Raw genomic sequence first — 16,212 nt, 5'->3', positions numbered from 1 at the left:
CAAGCTTCCTAGTGGGCAGGAGCCTGGGGTTTGCAGCCACACATGGGGCCGCCAGCACTTGGTCCCTGGAAGCTCTCCCCGGTGTGGCCAGGCAGAGCTGCTGGGGGGCGGCTGTGGACATAGGGGAGGTGCCTCTTACCCCCTCTGTGAAATCTGCGAGAAGAAAACAATAGACCCCCCAATTCCAATTTACTGAATAGTCATGAAGTGTGACGTCCATCATCACTCTCAGCTCCGTGGCCTTCAAGAGATGATAATTAATTAGCTGGATGGCTTTATAAAGCGCGTGTTGCTTTTAATTGCGGCCCATTTTCTTTGTTTAAAGCAGAGTTGGAAGCTCTTAAATGCATCAGAAATCTTTCTGGATCTCTGTTGTTTGGCTCCACAGACATCCCCCCGAGACATGGTAATTTTGCGACTTTTAAATATTCAATACAACTCTAATTATAAATAGTTCTCCTTCACAAGTGATAGCCAGACTCCTGGCACAAACCCCCTCTTGTTATGTGGGTACAAATGACAGCACAGGCTGATGATACGTGTTAGCTTCCCTCGTTCCTCTTAATTAGAATTTCCCCTGCATTATCCTGGTTTGTCAGTGATCGGCTCGTCCCTGACGACGGTAGATGTGACGGGGTGGGTTTAACTTTGTGTGTCGTCTGGAGGAACAGCCCGGCGCCTGTCTGCTGGCGCGAGTGGGCGGAGGGAGGGAGGCCCCAGCTCCTTCCACTTCCCGAGCTCTTGGGCTGGGTGGGAGGGGCCGTGGGGCGCGGGAGCGAGCTCTGTGTTCTCAGCAATGGGGGCTGGACGCCAGGGCCGGGCAGAGCCTGGGATGGAGCATGAGGCAGCCAGAGGGGACCATCTGGAGCCATAAATCAGCAGCTGCCCAGGCAGCAAAGCTGACCCTGGTCACCTGCTTTGTGAGTCACCACTGATTTATGGGGCTCCTGCTGTGAGCCCAGCCCCCCAGGGCCCCTGAGGACTAGGGAGACTCCCAACACCTTCCCTGCCTTGGCGTCTAGCTGGAGGCAGCCGCCCCCAGGCGGGCAAAGAGCCCTGGCTCACCCTGGTTGTGAAGGAGTCTCTTATGCAGCCGCTCACAAAGTGCCAGACAGCCCACTACACGGAGTCCACTCACACAGTGCTGGTGGGCGGGAGGACTCGGGAGCCCACAGCAGAGCAGGTCCTGCATCGGGAGGGCCGCCTGGCCCCCTGCGTCCTGAGCTGTGGTGTCTGGTGCTTATGGGAGGGAGCGGGCTCATGCCTTCGAGGGGCCACAGGTTGGACTGGCCTCCTGGGACCTGGGTAAGGAGACCGTGGTGCTCTCAGACCCCAGGAGAGCTGGGTATGGGGTTGGGAAGCAGGTGGGTTCTGGGACCCTTTTTGAGCTGCTGTGGCCAATCCTGAGCCTTTTGAAGCCTAAAGAGATGGTGTCCCATGGGTTGGTCTTTGGGGTGTCCTAGGGAGAGGGAGTGCAGAGCCTTTGCCCCTTGAACTGAGGAGAAGGGCCGGGAGGACCACGAAGCTGCCATGCTCACCTCAGCGAGGGCTTTGCATGGGTTTGAAAGCCCGACTTTGTTTTGGAGCCTTCTCCAGATTCAGCAGAGTATTGGACTGGAAACAAATATTTGGGTCATTTTTCAGATTGCTTTATCTAGAAATTCACATCATATTTGTCTTTCAAAGTAGCAGACTGTGAAGAAAAAAATCTAAGTAGAGAGTTTCTGAGCAGCGCCCTCCTGCCCCTGGTCCCATGTGCAGACATCTGGGAACACCCCGGGGACATGGAAGGGCGTCGCCAGGCAGGACATGCGGCTCAAGCCAGCATGGCCAGATTCTGCTCCAGCAGCAGGGGTGGGCCATGGAAGCTGGTCCCCAGGGGGGCTGGGCTCAGGATGGGGCCTCTGTGGGGGGCTGAAGCTCCTTGAGATCCTGGGGCAGCCCCAAGGAAATACCTGTCACCTGGGACTCGCGGCCGGACTGCTGCTGTCGGTGAGCCAAGTCAGTGGTGGAGAAAAGGCCTGTGCGCAAGTGCGGAGCAGGCGCCCAGCACGCTCAACCCCGCGGGCCTTGACCATGGGCCACCGCATGGCCACGAGCTGCATGTCAGATCCTTGTCATGGGGTGGTTGTCCCCAGAGTCACCCAGAGTGTGACCATGTTTGGAAATGGGGTCTGACAGAGGTGACCAAGTTAAAATGGGATCATGAAGGCACCTCCTGACTATCTTACCAGAAGGGCATGCCCAGAGGGGCGGGGAGCAGGACACAGGAGACAACCCGCGTGATGGGAGGGCACCTGCCAGCCAAAGCACACCTGGGGTCTGGCCCACATGGGAGCTGGGAGGCTGGGAAGCCCCCCCTAGACAAGCACACCGGGCCTTCCTGACCCCAGATGTTCAGCCCCCGGCTGGCAGGCAGCGCATTTCTGCGTCCTGAGCCGCCCGGGTTTGGCTCCTTATCTGCGACAGGGCTGCCCCTCGGCCGGGACCATGGGCGTTTCCAGCTGTCATCGCCACGATGTAGAGATTGCAGGCCAGCGAGCCTGGGTCCTCTGTGGGGTGAACGCCTCTGCTGAAGTGGGAGGAAAATCATCATAATTTCAGACGTCACCTCCCGCTGCCCCAATAATGCTGGCGCCTACTTTGTGAGGCACTTACAGTTTGCATGGTGACGCCCATAAAGCAGATCCTGTTATTATCTCACTGTGCAGCTCAGGGAGTGAGGTCCGGAGAAAGTAAATGGTTCCCCTGACCTGCCCTGGCCCCACAGTGGGCAATGGTGTGGGCACAAAAGCTCAAGTTCTGGGGGTAGGTGCTGAGGGTTGCAGAGGTGGGTGATGCAGAAGGGAGCAGCAGTCCTTGTGGGCTGGGAGCGCAAGCACATTCTCACCAGAGCTATTTCTAGGCTCACACCGCGGCGAGCAGGGAGTGCGGCTGGGGATGAGGAGGCTGGTGGTGTCACTGGACTGGAGTGGGCAAAAATTCAGGGTGGCCCTTGGGTTCCATATGTGGCTCTCCTGAACCTGAGGATTTCCTGCTCCTGAGAGAGCACACAAGCAGGCAGTAGGCCTTGGGGGAGGTCTGTGTAGTGTCCTGTCCACTGTGTCCTCTTCTCGCTTCCTCTCCACCTCCTGTCTGTGGACACTCGACACTCCTTGGGGACACTGGAGATGGTGGATCACATGGATCGTGTAGAAAATCCAGGTGTCCTTTCTGAGATTTACATAGAAGAGTTGAAGCAAATAGTGAGCGTTTACAAACAGCTGTCTGGGGTCTGTAACAGAAATGTAGCTTCCTTGCAAAAGCCTGCAGCCAAATAAGATGCAACACACCACGCGACTACCTGCAGACCTAAGGGTTTGCTCAGTCGGGCAGCGCAGCCTGTCGTGGATAAGCCAAGACGGGTCTGGCTTTGTGTGGGAAAAGCTCTTTCCACTTGAAGGGAAGACCCACTTTGTTTCTGCCTCTGTGTGGTTCAGGAGCTTCTTCATTACTCTCACCTGTAAAATGACGGGATTTCATTGAAAATCATGTTTCTCTCAAGCTCCAAGCCCCATGTTGCCCTGCATAAAGCTCTGTGATTCTCAAGGGTCGGAGCGGTGTGGACTCCTACTTGACACTCCTTGCCTCCTGGCCCGGAAAGCTCTCTCTTGGCGTGGCTAGGATTACAGTAAATGCAGATCAGCAGTGTCTAAGTGAGAACGGTGTTGTCGTAGCTGAGCAGATGAACAGGGCTGCTGTCACACTCGCAAGACCTTTCTCTCCGAGGACCTTGCCAAGTTGACCTTCTCTTCCGGGCCAGCCACCGTCCCTCCGATTCTGGACCTGGCTGCTGGTGTTGGACCGCACACGAGAGGAGCGTGTGTCCTCACCCACGTTGTCGCTGCGTGTCCACATTCTCCCGGAATCATAGACGCTCTACACGGGGTCCCTTGAGCCCACCTCCAGGCGGCCTTGTCCTCTGCCTGGCTGGCCGGGCAGGAGAGCACCTCTCCTCTGCAGATCCCGCCATGCTCACACAGGGCGGCCTGGGAGCCAGGCTTTACAAGGAAATGAGCGGTGCTCGCCCCTGGTGAGACGTGCACACGGCTCAGGAAGATGGCGTCACCGGCTGGCGTCACCGGCTGGCGTCCCGGAGAACAGGCACTAGAGCGTGTCCTGGGATCAGCCCCCGGATGCGAGTTCCTCCGCCATCGACCCCAGGACTGGGCCCAGGGTGCAGGCAGCAGGCGGCCGGCTTCTCCCCTCTGACCCCCGCACCAGGGTGAAGACGCTCGGTGGATGCAATTGGGAGGTGAGACAGGAAGATGGCAGGAGCCACTTGCAAAGGAGCTTCCCAGGATGCAGCTACTGGGTGGAAAAAATGATGAGTCCACCAGGTCTGATCCATGCTTGACACGAGGAGAAGCCCCGGTGCCTGGCAGGAGGTTCCTCAGTGGGTTCCGGACCCATGTCAGGGACAGCAGTTCACATGCGTCTGCAGGAGGCTCAACAGTCTGTTCCATGTATTTCTAGATTTTTTTTTTAAGATTTACTTATTTATGCAGACAAGAGCTGGGGTACAGGCCAGAGGTGTGGGGAGTGAGGATCACCAGAGAGAGTGGGGAGCAGAACAGGCGGATCCACTGAAATCCACTGCTGAGGGGAGCAGTGGGGAGACAGGAGGGGTCTGCTGTGCCCTGTGGGGCAGCTCCCTGGCCAGGGATCGAACTCTGGCTGCAGACGCTGCCAACTGCCTCATAGTGCTGTGCTTAACCCCTTGTGCCACCAGGGAGGCCCCGTTTCTAGATTTTTAAAGGACCGTTTGCCACAGTACGTCTGGACACACGTACAAGGGGGATCAATGCTGGGCTTCACAAAGGGATCCCGTCTGTCCCCACCGGGGAGGACACCCCGGCACTGCATGCAGACTTCCAGAAAGTTCCGGAGAGGCTGTCTGTCACCTAATGTGAGCTCGTCACACCGGCGTTTCTTCGGTTTCATGTTGACAGGGAGCTTATGTTGTTAAGGTTCTAACTAGAGGAAACGAGAAATCAGCTTTATTTGCCAATCGATTGGCAGGAGGCAGGAGGCACACTGACATCTGCCAGACACACTGACAGCCCTGATTAAGTAAGAGAATGGGGTTCTATAAGTTTGGGGACCAGGATTGAGAACAAGGGAGTTAGCTCCTTGGGGCTGAAGAGCAGGTGAGGGTTGGGCCTTGGCTGGCATTCCTCTGCGAGGCCTGGCGCCTCCTGCGTGGAGGATGAAGAGCCTCTCCAGATAGCAAGGCTTCTGCAGCGCCTGCGCCCCTCCCCTGGGCAGCCCCTCCTCTGGGGTCTCTGCCCTTGCTCTGTCTGCCTAAGTTCCTTTTCCTTCTCGCCTGTGAGGTCCGAGACCAGCCACGTCTGGCCTCTGCTTTAGCAGGGCCGCCCCACACCAGGGTCTGGCAGGGCGGGGCAGGGCCGGAGGCCCCACTCAGCCTGGCTTTGTTGCTTCTAGGTTCCAGATCTGCTCAGCATCCCCAGTGCTGCCCTCCACTCCACCCATATCCACACCCAGGAGGCGGTCGGCTCCCTGTCCTCACGCCCTGGTGACCGCACCGATGAAGAAGGGCCTGGAAAGTACCAGAAGGAGCTGTGGGCGGGCCCCAGACTGAGCCGGAGTCCTGCTGCGTGAGTGGGTGAGTCACTTCCCGGTGCTGGGCCCTGCCCGCCCCTGGCGCACAGTCTGAGTCTACTCACGCGGAGCTTCCTCAGACACAGACATCACACAGCATGTTCTGGGGGTCAGGGTAGCCGGCCTAGTTCACAGATGCATGAGTGAGGTGATGGGTGGCCTGGGGGGCGTGTGGAGCCGTTTTAGATTTTCTGGCGCTCATCTCTCGGGACATGTGTCAGAAAAGGTGTGGCCAGAGGCTGCCTCGGCTGACCAGCAGCTGCACTGGCTGAGTGGCCTGCAGGGGGCGGGGCGCCTCACTGTGGCGGTGGTCCAGGATGGGGTCGGCCCACCGAGAGGCCTCAGGGCTGTGAGCTGGGCCTCGGCTGAGGAAGCGGCGGGTGCAGCGTCTGTGCCAGGCTCTGGGGGTGCTGGTGACGTGGTATGTCCTGAGGACGCGAGACCCTACATTGGGGCCTCCCGCTCCCACCCTGTGTCGCTGCCTCTGGCTGGTCTGATTTTGTCCTTCAAGGTAGAGCTATCACCGCGAGTCCAGCAAATTATCAGACCTGCGGCGGGGGGAGGGTCCCTGACTGGTGGGGCCTGGGGCACTGCAGCTGGTCTGCGGCAAAGGGCGTCAGCCTGTGCACCACCGTCCCCCACATCTGACACCTGAGCTAAGTCTAGGCGGTGCGAGCCAGCGGCTCTGCCAAGGCGGCGTCAAGGGAACGGCAGTGCTGACCTCCACGACAGTGACCCAGTCCTGTACCCGCCAGGAGCCCAGACTGGCAGGCGCGGGAACAGTCCTCTGTGGTGAGGTGAACTGTGGAGTGAGCTGGGCAACTCCTGATCTGCCCGTTTTACAGACCAACAGCCCAGGCCTTGCCCATGGCCCTGGGGCGGCCGGGGTCCAGGGTGCCTTGTCTTAGTGTGCTCATCGCCACGCTATTAACACACCTGCCCTAAAACGTGGAAACACACACAGCTACCTTGTGGGTCTTTGTGAGGGTCTGCACAGTGTCAGGGCGTGTGGTCTCGTGGTCACTGGGCGTACGGCTCTCTGTAGGGGGTGTCTTCCAGCAAATCCCGGGATGGCCAACTTGGCCGTAGATGACGTCAGGTCGGCTGAGGGCCACACACCTGCTTTGTGGGAAAGAAGGCCCTCGCATCGTGGGATCCGGGCAGCACCAAGTGCCCCTTAGCGTGGCCCTCCCAGTCAGGGGACATCAGCGGGTATGACCGGACAGTAGCCGGCTTTGGCCGCCTTTGACCGGCTTTCTTGGGCTTCTGTGATTCTGGGTCACCTGGTGGGAGGCGGCGGGAAGGGAGATTTCCGCGAACACAGCGCAGTGTGGGTTTCAGAAGCATGTGAGCGAGTGCGGCGGCTTAGCCAGGAGCTCTAGACCGGGCGTTTGTCTTGGTCAGCTCCCGAGGGTCGAGTTCCTACAGAGGCAAAAAGGGAGTTGGAAGCAAAAATAACCATCGGTTTTGAGTAGCGATTGTCTCAGATTTGGGTGGCGTGCCCCGAGACGCTGCTGTTGAAAGGAAACCTAAATACTCTCCCAAATGTTAAATGTGTGTCTTGGCAGGGCGGGAGGCACAGCAACGGCGCCGTATTGTCTTGCGCATGGGCCTTGCTGACGCTGACAGTGTTGGCTGGGACAGACGCCGGGACGCAGTGGTTTAAGGAGAACCACAATTTATTAGATTCAAGGAGCTGGAATTTGGCAGCGGTTTTGACGGGGCGTGTTTCTGACCTTACATGTAGGGGACGGCTGTGAGCTCGCTGAGTGCCGAGAGCTTCCCCGGGGGGACAGAGCCTCACCCCAGCCTGACACGGCAGCACCGGGAGGAAGCCCCCTGCTGTGCGAGCTCCAGGGCTCTGGGGACAGGGCCTGGCGAGGGGGGTGGTGTCACCACACCGGGAGAGGACACCGGCTCATTCCAGAAATGAAAGAAAGGTGAAGGGGCTTCTGTTAGCCAGCTGGACCCGGACAGGCAGTCCCCTGGGGACTCGAATCACCGGTGCTTTCTCCCTTGGGCCTGATGGCTGGGCTCTTCAGCAGCCCCACTGGGGTAGCACTTAGACCCTGAGCAGCGTGCTCACGTGCTGCCTCGCACTGCGCCCGGGTTCAGGGTGCAGGCTGACCCCTGTCGGCCCCCCCTTTCCTCCACCTCCTGCAGAAAGGAGCCACTTGCCCCTCAAATTGGTATTGTCACGGTCTCATTTCTTTCAATGCCTCCTCAGGATTTATGATCTAAGTGTTCAATTGTGAACTGCCGGTATCGTCACATTACTGCTTTAGCGTGGAGTGACTTAGAAATGAAAGCCACTGGAGAAATATTACGGCGTTTGAGGCAAGTGAGCAAGCACACCGCACTGTTTATCAAACGCTATTTGAGCCTTTCTTGAATGACAGCCCCAGATCTTATGGGTAGACAGCCTCGCACTTGCCTCCGTGCTTGCTGCGTTAGCTCTGGTGCGACAACGAATCTCCAGACTCAGCAGCTTGAAGCAGCGCCCACCGTCCTTAGGCGAGCGTTGTGTGATGCTCTTTGTGTGCTCTGTGTGTGACGAGAACTCTTGAGACCTGCCCTCCTAGCAGCTTCAAGCACGCAGTCCAGTCTCGTGAACTACAGTCCCCACGCGGTGTGCCGTCCCAGGACTTTCGGAACTGGGAGTTTTTGCCCTTTGACCGACCCCCTGCACCCATTTTGCCCAACACCCCTCTGGGTACCACCAGTCTCTTCTCAGCACCTATGACCTCAGGTCATAGGGGCTTGGTTTTTGGTTCCACGTGTAAGTGAGATCATGCACTGTTTGCCTTTCTCTGTCTGACTAATGCCACTTACCACCCTGAGGTCCATCTGTGTCTCAAATGGCAAGGTTTTCCTCTTGATGGCTGCAAGTACTCCATAGTGTGTGTCCATCACGTCTTCTCTAGCCGCTGTGTCTTCACACTGGGGATCGTGCTCAGTGTAGATGAGGGCGCGGAACCCGTCCGTGTCTTCATTTCCCTCCCACACAGACCAGCAGTGGGGTTGCCGGCTCGCGTGGCAGATCTACTTTTAACCCTTTGACGGGCCTCCACACCGTCTCCACAGGGCTGTGCCAGTTTTCATTTCCACCAGCCGTGTGCAAGGCCTTCCCCACAGCCTCCACAGTGCTCACCGCCTCTGGTCTTTCTGAGGTGGCCCTTCTCACAGGCACAGGGTGCATCTCCCCGAGGACATTCCCGTCAGCCACCCCTGTCTCCCTGGGACACATCTGGTCAGATCCTCTGCCTATTTTAAAATCAGATTGGGGGCCTCCCCAGTGGCGCAGCGGTTGAGCGCTCGGTTGCGAAGCTGCCCGCGGCCTCTGCGGCGCCGGTTCGATCCCCAGCTGCTCCCCGGCCACCGGAGGAGGGTCCCGCATGGCGCGCAGACCTCTCCTGCCGCCCGCTGCTCCCCTCAGCAGTGTCCTTCGGTCCTTCTGCCTGCTCTGCTCCCCGCTCTGGCTCTGGTGAATTCTCTCACCCTCCCGCGCTTCTGACTGTACCCAGTGCTTGTATAAACAAAACAAACAAACAAATAAATAAATAAATAAAAACATGCCTCTATAAAAAAAAAAAATCAGATTGGATTTTTGTGTTGTTATTTTTCTGTAACTAATTCCTGTTCCGTCTTTTGTTCGTGGTCCTTCCGGCTACTGAATGTGTTGGAAACCCGCATGTGGCAAGCGCTGAGCGAGGGCTTCAGAGCCAGTGCTCAGGAAACACAGCGCCCCCTTCCCCTGAAGGAGATTCTGTCTCAGTGGGGAAGCGGCCTGCCCAAATCAAGTCAACTCTGTAACTTGTCGCCAGCGTGAAGCAGGCAGAGGAGGGCAGGGCGGCCTGGGGCTACGAGGCTGCTCAGGGAGGGCTTCTGAAGGCTGACGCTGCAGAGACGCATCCTCTGCACGGGCAGCCTGCATCCCGGGCATCCCCCAGGGAAGCGGCCAGCGTGGCTGGGACAGAGAGCCTGGGAGGCAGAGGCTGCCGGGATGTGGAGGGGCCGTCAGGGGTGTGGGCCAGGGGCACGGATGCCCTTATGGAGGGTTTGACTCCGTCCGCTGCTCTGGCTGCTGTGTGTCTGGTCTCCTCGTTTTCTTGAAAACATACAAGAGCACATCTAGAAGAAACGCTGCGTTTGGCGTTGGGTGCGGCGATGCCCGGATACAGCACGGCAGCAGCTGTTTGTGGCAGATGTTTCTAGCCCCAGCAGTAAGGGCTGGGAAAGGCCTTTAGGGTGCTCTGCTGCTCCCCATGGCTCTTAACAGTGGGGTCCAGCTAAACTGTGTCGCTTCTGGGCCTGAACACTTTGGTTCTTTCTTTTTTATTTTTGACATGTGATGCTTTGAGCTAAAAATCGTTCTTTAAAAAGATAATTTTGGAGAGCCACATAGAATGTACTAGCAACATCTTAACCCTCTAACATCGCCCCTCACTTGGAAATTGGAGCTCGAATAATTAAAATCAATGTTTATGCTTTTTGCTACCACCACGCCAGGCTATTCCTGTTTGAAAGCTGCCCTGGGCTCCAGAGGAAGCTTGCTAATGGGGTCTGGCCCATCCGCAGCAAAAGCATTTGCAGCAAAAAACCCAGAAGGCTCCAATTACACAGGCCGTTCTTTTAAGAGTCCTCCACGGTGACTCTATCGAACCACATTACAAGAAGTAAAATTGCATTATTAAGATGACCATTTGATTATTTATGTCTGTTGTTTTTTTTTTTTTTTTTCTTCTTCTTGCTATTGGGAGAAAGTCCCATTTCAGACCCCTTGGATTTTTTTTTCCATCCAAGAATGTTCTCTAAAAGAGAGGCAGGGCGCCTCCAGCTCCTTGCAGGGAGCGGGGCAGGGCCGAGCGTGGGCTGGCTGTCGCAGATCTGTGCTTGAGTTTACGGGCGCAGCTGTCGTGAGCCGCGTTGGAATCTTCTGTAGGACTCGGAAAATGCCCCCGCTGCCCTTCCCACCCAGAGTTCCTGAGGCGGGAGATGCAGGTGTGGGGCCTGGAATGCACATTTCTCGTGAGTTCCCAGGCACCGTGGGTGCTGCTGGGCTGGGAGCCCCACTCTGGAGCCATGGTGCAGGCTCCTGCTCCGCAGTATCACATGCACCCCGGGTTGTGGTCTCCGCTGAGTGGTCTGCAGGGGAGTCTAGGACCAGAGAGGCCGGAGCTGCGCTTGAAGGCACATCCCACAGCAGCAGTGTCGAGACCTGGCCTGTTCCATGCAGCTGGGCTGCAGAACTGCCTTGGCCATGGTTCGAGTTTTCAAAAGGAACAGAATCAATGTCAGAGTGTTTCTCAGCCCATTTGAATCTCCTCGAGGTGATTGTTTTAAAGCCCGGTTCTCACACCAGTGAGTTTACATTTCCCTTTGGGCGCTGTCCGGGTTCACCATGGTTTTGCTTATGCTGTGTGGCAAAGCCTCCTACCTTGTTCTCTGTCCAAACAAACCTGACCTAAGGCCTGGGTTAAATCCCCTTCCATAAAACAATTTCTTCTTCTGAGATCCTACAGCTTTTACTATCCAGACAATAAATTTGGAATGACCTGTGGCCTGTTTTTGCTGAGAATTAAGAGATCCATCTTGCATGGTTATCTACCTTTTTGCAGGAATGTGCTAGCCTGTGAGTTCCCTGTGAGCATAGATGGAGGCTGCCAGGCAATTGATGCTTACTATGTGCTTATTTGAATTTGATTGAAGGTCAAGTCCTACCCAACTAAGTGTATATTCTCTCAAATATGAGAAAAACTGCATGTATCAAGCACTGACTGTGCTGGGCCTTGGCATCGTCTCTCGATCCCTATAGTAACTGTCTGGTGTGGACCCTCTCAGAGGTCCTGCTGTGCCAATGTGGAGCAAAGACTCAAGAGGTGAAGTGGCTTCCCCAGGGCCCACATCCCAGAGGCAGAGCTGGGATTGAGAGGCCCTGCCCTTGGCAGTGCCCACACGCCCTCTTCACTCCTTCCCAGTCTGCGGCCTGCGCCCTCGCTCCACACCGGGTAGGCTGACTTCTCTTCTTCCTGCCCTGCTCAGCTGAAACCACAGAAGCCACATGACGGATGGAATTGGGCCACCTCCAGCCCCCTGCGCAGGCTCGGCTGCCGAAATGATTCACTGCTGGGGCCACAGGAGCCGGGGCAGCAGTAAAGGGCTCTCGTATCGATCTCCTTTGAAATTATGGAGGAAAACAAATCACCCCGTGCTCTCCCATTGACATCAAGTACTAGCTCCAGACAGATTCTAGAAAAATTTAGCTTTTAAGAATTAATTCAAAAGTCCCTTGTAAACGCTGGATGCGGGAACGTGAATCACTTTCTATTAGGAGCTCAGGCGTTGATGATGAGCGATTCCTTTTTGAGAGTTTTAGGTTGGAACATAAGCATTGATTAGAAATCTCATTATGGTCAAAAGCTGGTAATTCCTAGTTTCCCTTTAGTGGAAAGATTTGGTCTGATCGTACCCACACAATATTCTCCGACTGAATAATATCCATTCTCTGTGACTGTACTGTAGGCATGTTAGTATTTGGATTCTGAATAGTCATTTTTTGTTATCTTTGCTGTGTAAGTGACATGTGCACCGAGCTGTGCTCAGAGACTCAGAGACCACACAGGCAGCATCCTCCTGTCTCCCCGCCCACCCGTCCCCGGCTGTGCGCCCGGCAGTGGGTGGATGTAAATCCTTCACCCCTTGCCCTTCTGTGTGCACGTGAGTGCATGTACACGTGCGCGCGCGCACACACACACACACACTTGCTTGTTTAATATCTTTTTCCTGCAGATATCCTCAGTAGAAAGAGCTAAAGCACTAGTCAAGATATATATTGTGAAGTAGGCTCCAAAGTTACCCATTTTTATTCTACCATTAATCATGGACATTGATGATTGAGCGTACGCTCATTCCAGAAAGGAAGACCCCTTGGTTCTGAGGCCTCTTCCTGGATGTCTCCTCTCCCGGACCCACCCAGCCCAGCAGGCAGCAAGTCCTGTTGTTAATATTTTTAAATAGTTCAATGGGACAGAATAGAAAGTCCAGAAGTAACAAATAAATGGAGAGATATTCTCTATTCATGAATCGGAAGATTTACTATTGTTGAAATAGCCACAATACCCAAAGCAATCTACGAATACAGTGCTACTCCATCAAAATTGCAATTGTGGTTTTCACAGAAAAAAAAAATCCTAAAATCCGCTTTGCCAGTGACCTCAAAGTGACCTCAAATCGCTGAAGCACTCTTAGGAAAGGAAAACAAAATTAGAGGCATCACATTTTCTGATTTTAAACTACATTACAAACATGTAATAATCCAATAGGTACCGTACTAGTGAAACAGACACCTCAGCCAAAGGGACAGAATAGAAAGTTCAGAAATAAGCCCGTACAGCTGTGGTTAGCGCAACTTTGATGAGAGAACCAAACCACGCAATAAAGAAAGGACAGTCTCTGCAGTGGTGATGCTGGGAAGCCTGCATGTCCACCTTCACAGGAGTGAAAACAGACCTTTATCTTTATATCACTCACCAAAATGCACTCAAATTGGTTAAATACTTAAGTGCAAACTGGAAGCCTTAAAGCTCCTAGGAAAAAAGCAGAAGGAAAAAGCTCTTTGACGCAGATCCTGGCAATGGGATTTTGGATCTGACGCTAAAAGCACAGCCACCAGAGGTAAACAGGGGCACTTTATCAAAATAACAGGCCATACAGCAAATGAGACCATCAAACAATGTGAAAAGGGAAACTGTGGAATAATAGAAACATTTGCAAACTATCTGTTAAGAGGTTAGCATTTGAACTATGTAAAAAATACACACAGCAGAAAATCAAGTAATGTGATTTTAAATGGGCAAAGGCCATAAAAATACATTGTTCTCAAAAAGATATTCAAACGACCAACATACACGTACATGAGTAGGTGCCGGACACCACTGATTTTCGGGGTGCAGCAAATGCAGCGAGACGCCATCACGCCCACGGGAACGGCCACCGTGAAGGCAGAACACATGGCTGTGGGTGAGGACACGGAGTCGGGGCCCTGAGCACGCGGGTGGGAATGCAAACTGGTGCAACCATGATGGAAAACAGCATGGGGAGTCCTCAAAAATGAGACCTAGAACGGCCATAAAATCCAGCAACCCACCCCTAAAGGGCAAGAAGCCGGTGCCAGGCACGCTGGTCTAGACCCGGAAACCACCTGCTGTACTACGGGCGGGCAGACAGACGGGGAGGTGGACAGTCAGGGCACAGAAGGACGGAGTCTGAGCTGTGGTGGCAGGGCGCTTGTGGACTATGCGGGGAAGGCGGCCCGTGGAAGACAGTGCGGTGTGCTCTCCCCTGCCCGAGGAGCAGAGGGCACAAGGGTGGCTGCCGGGGGCCGGGCGTGCGGCGGGGCCGTGTGGGCAGACTCCAGCCGTGAGACAGGCAGTGTTGGGGCCAGTGTGCACGCCGGGCTGCAGCCAGCGCCCCAGGGCGTGTATTTCAAGTCTCGAGGAGAGTAAGTGGATCCCAAGACTCTCACCAAACCAGTGCCTGAGTGAGATGGTGGGATGCGTGTTGCGTGTGGCTTGATTGCGGTGAGCATCTCACAGTCTATGCCCATATCCAACCGTCACTCTATACACCTCAACTAATAGATGTTGCTGTGCTTGTCAGCTATGCCTCTTTAAAGGGGGGAAAAACGGAAAACTCTTGGGCGCCTTCCCAGGCCTTCCAGTGTGGTGAGTCCTCGGCTGCCTCCTCCCGTGGCCCCTCGGTGGGGCCCTGCAGCACCGCTGCCCGCGCCTGATTGTGAGGAGACTGGGTCCAGCTTGAGCTGAGCCGTTGCAAAGCGGCTCCTCGAGCCAAACCGTGACTGTTTCTAAATCTGGTAGCATGCTTCAAGGGGGATGTGCACCACCCCCAGAGCAGAGGAGACTGACAGAGCCCCAGACAGGCAGGGGTGTGTGTTGGGTGTGTGTGTGTCGGGTGTGTGTGTGTTGTGTGTGTGTTGGGTATGTGTGTGTGTTGGGGGGGTGTGCGTGTTGTGTGTGTGTTGGATGTGTGTGTTGGGGGTGTGTGTGTGGTGTGTGTGTGTGTATGTGTGTGTGTGCGCGCGCATATGAGTGACTCTGAGGAAGTTCAGTCTCCGGAGCAGAGTTTCCGGCTGGCGATCACCAGCTTGGACATCCATATCAACGGCCTTTCTTTGCCCAGTAGTTGTTTCACTTTACACTTGCCCTCGGAGGACACACACACAGTGGCTTGGGACTTTTCTGCCTCTGGAATATATTTGTGCTTCTTCCTTTTTCTCACTGTTAACTTGGATGTGGATGTTGCTGTGGGGATTGTTACCATGGTTGTTCCAGGGGCGTTTGCACATGCATATGGATACCCCTTGGTATTTCTTCCGTCCCTAAGATTAGCATCAGCACAGCATTTGGGAGAGTCAGTATTACCCATTTCAGGGGAGTGCCTGGGATGACATGCGAAAGCACAAGGAGTGCTTTTTGGGTGAGGAATGAAATTGTCAGACCTAGAGGGTATTTTAGAAAGGAGCAGCACATATGGAAAGACGTCAGCTATGAACACATGTGGTCACCTTGCTTGAACATGAACTCTGTTTGGGAGAAAGCACATCCTTTAGCAAGAACAGCTGTAAGTAATTTGAGCTGATCGTAATATGACAACTCTGAGAAAAACTGTGCTGAAATCTGTGGTTGGAACTTTCTTCATCAGAACTTGAAAGCAATGGCTTAAGAAAGCTATATCCCTCACGCTTCAGTGGGTCCCGGGGAAAAAATTAAGAATGAAAATATACGTAATGAATAGATTAACTGCCTAGCAGTTGGGTTACATTGCCTCCCTAACTCAGTGGAGCCCAACTAATCTCTTAGGAAGCAAGTTCCTTAAATATGTTGTTCGACCAACTGGAAAATTAACTAGGGTGTTGACTGGAGAGGGCTCATTTTCGTGCTAAAACTTGCCAAGGAGAAATGAAAAAGGTGTCCAACTACTCATTTTTCAAAATGTGTCTGCTGTTGCTGGACCTTTTAATGGAAATGATCTCTTTTGAGAAAAGAAAAAGAATGGAAAGGGTTCGTTAGTCATTGAAAAAAAACCTCAAAACATTAAATAAGATCATGGTTACTTCAAATGGCATCTTCTCCTAGTGGCCTGCCATCATCCACCTGGCCAAAAAAAAAAAAAAAAAAAAATTGACAGTTTCCGTAGCACTGGGTGTTCTCTCTAACTTAATTTAAGCTGGTTTAGAAAAAAAAATGGAGAAAGTGCCTACAAATGTACCTAAAAATTGCAGGAAGACGGCTTCAGGCGCAGCTGGAACCAGGGGATCTAAGGACATCAGTTAAATTTAGTCAGTGTTTCACGTTCTGTCTCTCACTGTTTTCCTTTAACTGACACTTTTCTCAAGACGTCTTAGCGTTTTGACAAGCCGGCCGTGGAGAGTGCTAAGGTTGTGCTCCAGCCCCAGCAACTTCCGTCAGAGAGAGAGACTCCTCTCCCAACCAGGCCGGCAAATCCCCGGTACTTGAGCTCCCTGCTCTGCCT

This window comes from Talpa occidentalis, unplaced genomic scaffold (genome assembly GCF_014898055.3).
Source record: "Talpa occidentalis isolate TD23 unplaced genomic scaffold, MPIMG_talOcc4v2.1 talOcc4.10, whole genome shotgun sequence".
NCBI lineage: Eukaryota > Metazoa > Chordata > Mammalia > Eulipotyphla > Talpidae > Talpa > Talpa occidentalis.
Note: the sequence above shows the minus strand (reverse complement) of the source record.